The sequence below is a fragment of the Monopterus albus genome, unplaced genomic scaffold (assembly GCF_001952655.1).
Source record: "Monopterus albus unplaced genomic scaffold, M_albus_1.0 scaffold13.1, whole genome shotgun sequence".
NCBI classification, from domain to species: Eukaryota; Metazoa; Chordata; class Actinopteri; order Synbranchiformes; family Synbranchidae; genus Monopterus; species Monopterus albus.
In genome coordinates this window covers 2,289,640-2,298,778 of record NW_018127893.1, presented here as the reverse complement: position 1 = coordinate 2,298,778, position 9,139 = coordinate 2,289,640, and the positions used below count along the sequence as shown (strand labels likewise).

General features: G+C 43.3%; 1 protein-coding gene across 2 annotated transcripts in view; it reads left to right on the top strand.

The window, feature by feature from the left end:
* Positions 1-9,139, top strand: part of asap2a (ArfGAP with SH3 domain, ankyrin repeat and PH domain 2a) — a 48,368-nt gene that overhangs the window by 7,276 nt on the left and 31,953 nt on the right. The gene's annotated exons all lie outside the window — the stretch shown is intronic.

Below are 9,139 nucleotides of genomic sequence, written 5' to 3'. Positions count from 1 at the left end.
CTATGGTCTATCACATAAAATCCCAATAAAATACATTTAAGTTTGTGGTTGTAATGTGACAAAATGTGGAACAATTCAAGGGGTATGAATACTTTGGTAAGGCGCTGTATGTGGCCTTTATGGCGTTATCAGTAGTTTGGTCTTGGATTGGGGTGCTGCATAAAGCGCTACAAATACATCAGTCTCTGGGGATTGTTAATGTATTGTGTATTTTAAGATGATGCAGATTTATTCATGAAAGGATGCTGTTCTACCTTTTTCTCTGGAATGAGAGATGTCTCTCCAGCCTCTAGGGCCTGGTGCTGTGGTTGTGTTATCACTCACACATAGGCTCCTTGCCAGGACCTCATTATAACAGCAGCCCTCCCCATTGATCTGCCAGGGTCAAAGGTCATGGTCCTGTCCCACTCAATTCAAAGCTATGATCTTGCTTCCCATAGGATGTGATATGATTTTAATCACTCTTGTACATGTCTGTTTTTGTGTATGCATGCATTGGGACTGTAGTGAAATGGTCACCATTGGGAGAAGCCTGTTGGCTGTGATTGTCAAGCCTGGTGAGTCTGTTGAATTTGGAGAAGAGATGTCAGGGTGAAAGTGAGTATGAAAACACAGTCCAGCATGGTGAATGGGGTTGAGATGAAAGTGGAGTGTGGCTGCTCTCTGCCTTACACGGAGGTTATGGGGTTGGACACCAGGGCACTGGGGGTAAATAGAAACCTAAAGCTCATCTCATCCATCAGCTTCCTGCCCGAGATTGTCTGAGAAGGCTCCTGTTGTCTGCTATTGTTCCCTGACAGGCCCAGCTTCTTCATTAATGAACTCAACCATTGATTTGTAGTCCTGGTCACTTGGCTGTGCTTGGAGCCAGGGTCGGGTGGGAGGGAAGACTCCTCACAGCTGTGCTGATCTGCTGTCACTTTCACTCAGGGAACAGACCCAGACGTCTTCTTTGTTGGGGAACATGAGTCGTTTTTACACCTGAGATCCCGCACTACTGCCGTTCCAAAGAGTCGCTGGTATGCCGCCCTTGTGCTGTTCAGATCGATCAAGCTAAGGGCGGCATAATCGTGAGCCAGCCTGTGAATTCAGACAGCAGGCCAACATTCTGCACTTAGTACATGTGATGATTTGTTTAGTATCCTCAAATAATTCCTTCTTCCTAGTGCACAATACCTTTTGCAAGAGTCCTCCTTTCTCTTTGTTTGTGAGTTGTCCATCTCACACGTCTTACAGAAAAGGTATATTTGCTTTTCAAATAACAGGGTTCCTGCGGATCCTTAAAAAGTCTTAAATTAGATTTTTAAAATGTCGGGTCATTTTCCCTCTGTCTCTGCCAGGCACTTTGGCCTCTGGCATTGCTGCTTTGACACATGAGGTTGATGCATGTCTGTGAAAAGAGCCTAAGAGAAATGCGTAAGTCTAGTCAGAGGAGAGTTTTCCCCTCCAAAGCACATTTGGCTGTTATTTCTCAACCCCTCCTTCAGGCTTGGTTTTCATCAGCCTCCTGCTAGTTTATAAACTCTTTTCATAAGGCTCAGCTACCTCCTGGTGAGGTGGTGAGACCATTTTAACAGGTTTTTAAACTTGGTGTTTCAGATTGTGGTCTCTTTGTGTGTGTACTCCCCATCCAGCCATTTTTTTAAGGATGGTTATAGAAACGCAGGGAGTAGTCTTCAGTTAACAATGACTAGGCAATGAGGCAGTACAGCCATCTGGGAACACTAAACTGAAACAAAAGTTCTGCCTGGGTCTCTCACCTTGTAAAACGCCCTGAAAAACACCTCAGCAGCTTTAACAAGTTTGTTTTCTCTACCACTCAGAGCACTGCAGTTGATGTTTTCATTCCCGTGTGATTTCTGGCAGCTCACAGTTGCGGCTCCGTTCCAACAGCGGCGTCTGCAGTGCTCGCTGAGGAGCGCTAAAGCACCAAATGTCCTGGTGCTAAAATACCAGAAGGCTTGTAGGTACATGAGATGTCTGAATGACTCTCAGTCAGGCAGCGAACACTACACAAACTAAATTGAAAGGAGCTTTCCTCCTAATTGTTAGCACTCAGGCTCAAAATGTAGAACTCCAACAAGAGAGGTTTTTATGTTCCCTTACAGTGTTCAAGTTTTTATTACTCGTACAGATCGCCCCACTTGGCTTGTCAGGTTTGATTTCAAAGTGCATCTGTGTTAATGAGCTACATCTTATGACGTAGTAAAAGGCGCCCTCCCCCTTCCCTTTCTCCATCCTACACTTCCACTGAACTTGCAGACTGGAGTTTTCCATGCTGTGGGGCAGGTTGACTACACACACCTCAGCTGCAGACATGGCCGGTTAGTGGCTGATGGAACACACTCCTAACCAAATATTATCTTTGCTCATTCAGCATGGAGAGAAGTTGTGAATGGGACACTTGAAAGTGTGGATTTAGTTTTTTTTGTGTGTGTGAATTTGTAGTTCTGATCCAGTTGAATGGGCCTAAGATGGAAGACTGCATGTAGGAGTCAGCTTACTCCAATGTAACTGTGTGCAGTGAGCAGCTTCCTTCTCTTCAGTGCCTGCAGGGTTAAACATATAGTATGACTGAGTCACAGCTTTTCCTTTGGGCATGTTGAGGTAGAAAGACACAGCCTTTCCTGTGTTTGCCACATGTGGAGCTATGGACAGCAGCTCTGTGTCTGGCTGAGAGCAGGAAACACACCGGACCAGGCAGCCTTTTGAACGCGTCTCAATCTGTGATGTAGCAGACGAAGCTGCCTACCAATGATGTGTAGTTTGATTTATTTTTCCACAGGGAAACTTTCCATACAGTAGATTTCTTTCAGGTGACCTACAGTAACCCACTGTAGCAGTTGGCTGCCATATAGGAGAACAGAACGGTGGTGGATTACATTAACAAATACCTGGTAACAGATGCTGTGAGAAAATCCCAGCGCGTTTGAAGAACACTGCTGCTTTTTCAGCCAGAACGGAGCTGACCCCATAAGTAGACATATCAAACTGTGATATACCACAGCTGGTGTTCAGACCTGTTAGCCACTTTTACTCAGTGTCATTTTGTGACAGTATAGCAGCTCCTCTGCAATGTTGTGGAGAAGTGGGCGGATGTTTCAGATGTGCCACAATCAGTGGCAGTTTTTGATCCAAAGATTGATCAAAGAGGGAAATAAATTAGATCTGTTTCGCTTGGAGATCCATTTTCGTGCCTCTCTTAAAAACTGCAGGCTGACTGCACCACAGCGATGGAATGAATATGATTAGCACGATGTCAACCCAGGCATTTTTATTTACGAACTGTGTGTAAGTTATACAAGAATGTTTTAATACACTCTTAGAAGATTTAGCAGTGTTCTCTGAGGAGTGTAACAGCTGGTCCCTGAATGAATCTTAGATTGCAGCCCATTCCCAACGCTCACGGTTACTGTACCCATACTCAGACTGTGCAGTGTGTTGTATGGAGACGGGGCCTCAGAGAAAAGCGGGACAGCGTCTTATGGAGCAGACATGCTATCATCAGTAAATAGTTAGTCGGCAGGAACAATGGGTCTGTGTCCGTCAGTCAGTCCGGCATGCAATCATCCAGGAATGTCTTTCTTCTTCGTAGAGTGGAGAAAGGGGTTGAAAGCGCTACGGTCTTGTTAGCTGGGCTCCTTTTTGTTATAGTCACTGGGGTTTTGCCCTCCTCCCTGTCAGGCCGCCTTTATGTGAAGTTCGCTTTGTTTGTGTTGACACTGGCCTAAATGTCTCAGGACCTGGAGTGTTTAAAACAGCTCTGATCATGTTGTAAGGGTGTTTAGCTCTCACCCATTTTTGGTCTTTGTCAAGATCTTTCTCTTTTTTAGTCACACGTATTTGACAAATGACTTGGTATATTGGATTTTTCCAAGGAAAAATACAGGTTTTAGGTTCCTGCTCTCTTGTATTATAGTAAACCAAATGCCTTGTCCACAGAAAACAAGCATGTTGAGGATTTCTCTAATGTAATGAACACTTTTTACCGTTTTCTGCCATTTTCTAAACCTCATGATCCATCAAAGTATTCAAGAGAGTAATCGGTAATTAGAACGATTAGTAATTGCAGCCTTAAGTCACACTGTTACTTCATCCATCTTATTTGGATTGTGTGTAGCCTTGACCTCAGAAGATAACAGAGAAGTGCTATGTTCAGTCAATGTAGGATTGTTGCACCAGCGTATCACAATCCAAAAATAGTTTCTTTTTCAATCCAGAACACACTTTCTTACCCTATTTGGTATCCAGAAATATTCTTTGCGATGTTGTCACACAGAAATGTTTGAGTCAGAAAGTGGCTGATGCCTTATGAGAGACGATGTGTACCTGCTCATTTCCCAACCTTGTCTAGGTTTAGAAAACTTTGGTAATGTGGTGCGAAGCGTGTTAGTTTTGGTGACCGTAAGGCCAACAGGAAGTGGTGATGAAGTCTGGGGAAGGGACTCTCTTCTTCTGGACTGACTTTTTTTTTCATTTGCATTTGTTTAATATCTGGCCTCAAATCTTCTGTCTGTCACAGAACAGTTGTCTATTCTCCATCAGAAAGATCAGACTGTTCAATTCTAAGGAAGCGAACACTACTCGCTCAGCTTTTAATTCGGTTTACAGTGCCTTCTCTTCCTCTGTCTCTGAACACACATTAGACATCATCTATCTGCACTGTGCTCACAGAGATTAGTAACATGACACAAAATTCATGACCATAAGTGAATAGATCACCTTGGCAGCGACCCCCTTGACCCGGCAGTGTTGTGTGTGTGTGTGTGTCTGTGTAGATAGGCTGCGGCAGATGGTGCTTGATTGTGATCACAATGATGATGATGTCATGCATTAAGAAGAGGATTAATTTAATTCATTTGTCCTCCAGGCCACTTCGGTCAGTGTGAGAGGGAGAAAAGAGCCCCTCTGGGTAGTTTAGTCAGAGCTGCCGTGAGGAGATGCAAAATGCTGACTCTGCAGTAATGTCATAGGAAGTGTGCCTGTGAAGCAGCTCCAGGCAAAGAGGCTGGGTCTGAGGATACAGCCCTTTTCCTGCACGGCTGAAACGCTGCACGACAGTGGAATTCCCCCTCTTGCTGTGAATATTTTTTGGAGGGTTAGAAGGCTCACACAAAAGGCGAACCGGTGCTCACTGAAAAGTCACACCAGAGTGGAGATGTGTGAAATTGATTGCAGAGACCTGTGTGTGTGTGTGCATTTATTAAGCTGCCTGTCTGCCCCCCTCCTCATCCCGCTTTCCCCATCAGACTGCTCTCTGCAGATTGAAGAGGTCTGCTGTTTAGGTTTGTGTTTGTGTGAGAGCGAGTTGGAGACCTTGGGTCAGTGGAAACTGTGACATCCGTGTCATTGTATGTAACGCTTTGGCTAATCAGACTGATTGGACTGAATGTTATGTGAAGGTCAGACAGAGGCTTCAGTCTTCAGTCTTCCACAAGTGGCTATAATAACATGGTGGCAGCGTTTTTATTCATTGTACATTTATAGGAAGTGATGTGCACCAATGGATGTTAGTCAAACTGCTACTTCGAAAAGCCACTAGAGCCTGATTGATACGTTGTCCATATCAGCTTGTTGCAGATATATCAGTACTGATCAATAAATGACTGGAAACAGAGGTACAGAAAAGCCAAATATGATCTGAAACAGTATCACCATTCTAAACCTTGTCCACCAGAGAGTAGTGCCAAGTTTGTTTTCAGCTATAAATGTCCTGTTCATACAGTATTTGGTTGCAATTATTAGAAAACTAACTTTGTCTGGTCTATGTTTGTTTATGTTATGGGTTGTGTAATTCATATATCATGGTGTCTGCCTCAAAACTCTTGTATTGTTTGGGCAAACAGATTTAGTTTGCACACTGACTCTTTTCAGTGTAGCTATGGTATTTGTGTCACTTTTCATGTGTCACATTTCACCTTTCCACCTAAACCTGCCTCACATGTGTGTGCTTCCCAGAATGACCGTATCATCATGATTTTCAGAGCCTGTTTGTGAAAGTTGAGCTGGTGCCTCAGACTGTGATACTACGAGGTTAACTTAAATGAAAGCATATCTGATTAGAACCAGTTGAGGAAGTGTCCCAGTGTTTGCAGGTGGTGCTGACAAAGAGCTTCAAATATTAAAGCGGTTACAGGACACGATACTAGAGAAGAACACATTGCTGCCATCTGACTGTGTTGATGCAGCATATGCACCAAAAGCTTTAGTCACAAATTGAACAGATTGCTATAAATCTCTCGTCCATTTGGCTTGTCTTCCTCTATGAAAACACACTACTGCCAGGGAGCCCAGCTGAGCTGGTCCGAGTTCTAGTCTGACCGATACATTGGCCGATTTTATCAGCCGATGGAAGATGATTGCTGATAAACTGGTGTCATTGTTTCTTACAGTCGCTAAGTGACAAGAAGTGAAAGTCATGGAACGATGGGTGCTTCAGCTGTTTTATGACCAGAACTACATCGTTGTTTAAGATGCCATGTTTTTAAATGGCAACATAAATAGTGATTGTTATTGATATTGGTTTTTTACTAATGTTACTACTCAGTTATTTACTGTAAAGGATTCCTACCATCAGTCATTGTTTATGTTATGTATTACAGCATTACTTTAATAGCTTACATCTTGATACATTGTTGCAGGTCTCTTTGAATTTAACACTCTCAGTGTGGCGTCTGAATGTACGTGCACATCACTGTTACATCCTCGGACTCACCCTCGTTCGACCTCACATCCACCACTGCACATTCACAGCATCAAATAATCGATATGTAAATGGCCATTAGGTTATTATATGGGCTTGTTTTAGTAGTTGATGTAGTTCTTTGTTTGAGAATAGTCAGGAGATTTACATCGGGTCAACTTGTGAGTGTATGACCCTGAGCTTTTTGCCTGAAACTCATATCACAGCAGAAACACTCTCAGTACTCAGAGCTGAGAGTAGAGCAGAGCCCAGGTAATATCAGCTCTGCCAGAACGACACTCTCTGAGTTGGCGCTCTTTAAAAAGTCTTTGTGCGGTTGGATTGGTTTGTCAGTGTAGACAGAGAAAGTAGTCAGTGATGCTTTGTAGAACAGCTGGTCTTTTCTCAGTCTTTGTGTCTGCGTTTATCTTAAAAACACCTGTGTGCAGACACGCGTGTCTTTGTGGAGTTGGAGAGTCTCAGCCAGACACTGCTAATGGGATAATGGCAAACGTAGCAGATGAGTCATTTAACAGGAGATGAAGGAACAAAAACCACAGCACTGAGAGTCCTACTTTTACTCAGAGGAGCAAGTGCCTTGTGGTCGGCTTCTTTTAATTTGCACAGTTCTCCATGTAAAGGTTTTATTTTTAGTATGTGTTACTTTTGCCAAAAAAAACACCGTCTGGAAGTATTATTTGTGTGAGCACTTTTGTTTTTTAAAGAAACAGTTATCATGCTTTTTTTTTTTCTTGTAATCTAGCTTGGACAAATTTTAGTTATTTTAAATTTTATAATAACTTCTCACATCTTTATTCAGGCATTATTATTGTACAAAACCATATAAGGTCAGCGTGGCCTAGGGTAAGAGATTTTCATTCCACAGTATATTGTGAGCTGGTATACGGCTGTAGCCCTAGTGTGGCCTCATACGCAGCATCAGAGGCTGACAGTGTGCTTATACACATCTTGTTTTTAAAAATAAATCTCAATGGGTGGACATGGCCTTAACTTAAAAAGGCAGTTCTTTTATTAGGCCTGGATAATTTAGATTTCTCCCCCATTAGCTTTTCTTCATGGAGCCTGGGCAGTCGCTGTGACTGTACCCCAATAGGCTGACTGGGTGTCCCCCTTCACACTTCACAGGTGGCCCCCAGGAGCCACTACCGAGTGAAAGAGCACATTGTTGCTGCTTTCGTCTTTCCTCTGAGCTCTGTCTTCTTCTTTTATTCTGCTCGACCAGTGATGTGTAATTCATCTGACATTATCCTTTCAGAGTAACTACTGTTTTCTCACTCTCTGCTCCGTGTGTGTGTGTTTGTGAGAGAGAGAGAGAAATACTACCCTGAGGAAAGCTAAGTAATGAGCGGTTCTTTCATTTTCCAGTAGAAAACCACTCTTTGCTTGCATATTAATACAGCACTGTTTATTCATTTAATAGGTTAAGTCATCACATCTAGTGGAGTGAGAGTGTGTGTATGTGTGTGTACAGTGTTGGTGTGTCTGTTGCAGCTGAATGGAAGGTATTGTGTGTTTTGGTTTTCAGGACGTTCGGGGGATTCATACGGGGCGGTGAAAAGCGGTGCCAGCTTTGCCCCCGGTTGGGCGGATGTACTTAATAAAGACCCTAACAACTCATTCCCAAAAATCCCCCTCACCCCAACAGACTCCATCGCTCATCACTGGTACAGTGGTGCATTGTCTCTGCTCTTTCACTGTTTGTTCTGCTGTGCGAGTCTGAGTTGACACATGTGAACCTTTGTATGGCTTATTCATTGGTTTGTGAGTGTGTGCACAACTTGGGAATAATGTCCTGCATGTTAAGAAACCTAGAATGCTAACTGCGCTTATCCTGCAAGCTACCATACTGATAGAAATGCAAACAAACTGATGAAGCAGCTCTGGGCTATTCTTAGCTTTTACTTGAATAATGCATTACTTGCAGTGGAGATGGCACAGAGAAGCACACAGAAACTGTGCCCATCACATGCAGGCATTTATTCAGAGTGTAGACAAAATAACAGGAACACCAAATAATATGATTCAGTCCAGTAGCAACAGAAAGTATGAGGTGAATCGACATCTCTCTGAGAGATTGTGAACCGTTTGCTAAAGGAATGATAAGGTATGACTGCAGCTCTGCTGAATCACAATGATGGAAAGGAACAGGAAGCTCAGCACTGGGGGCGGAGCCCTCTGAGTCCCGAGCAGATGCAATAGCAGACAAGTAACGCAGCCCTTCTGCAGGATAAACAATGACTCATTTCCACCATGACCTAAAAAAAAATCAGTGCAAATAAAACCCAAACTAATAAGACGTCACCTCACTCCATAAAAATCTTTTTATTTGTGTCAGCGTGATATTTAGCAGCAGGCTGCTCCACAGTACTACCCCAATATAAAAAGCTGGAGGCACTAAACATGAACACACGCCGCCCCTTGTCTTATGTAGCCCTG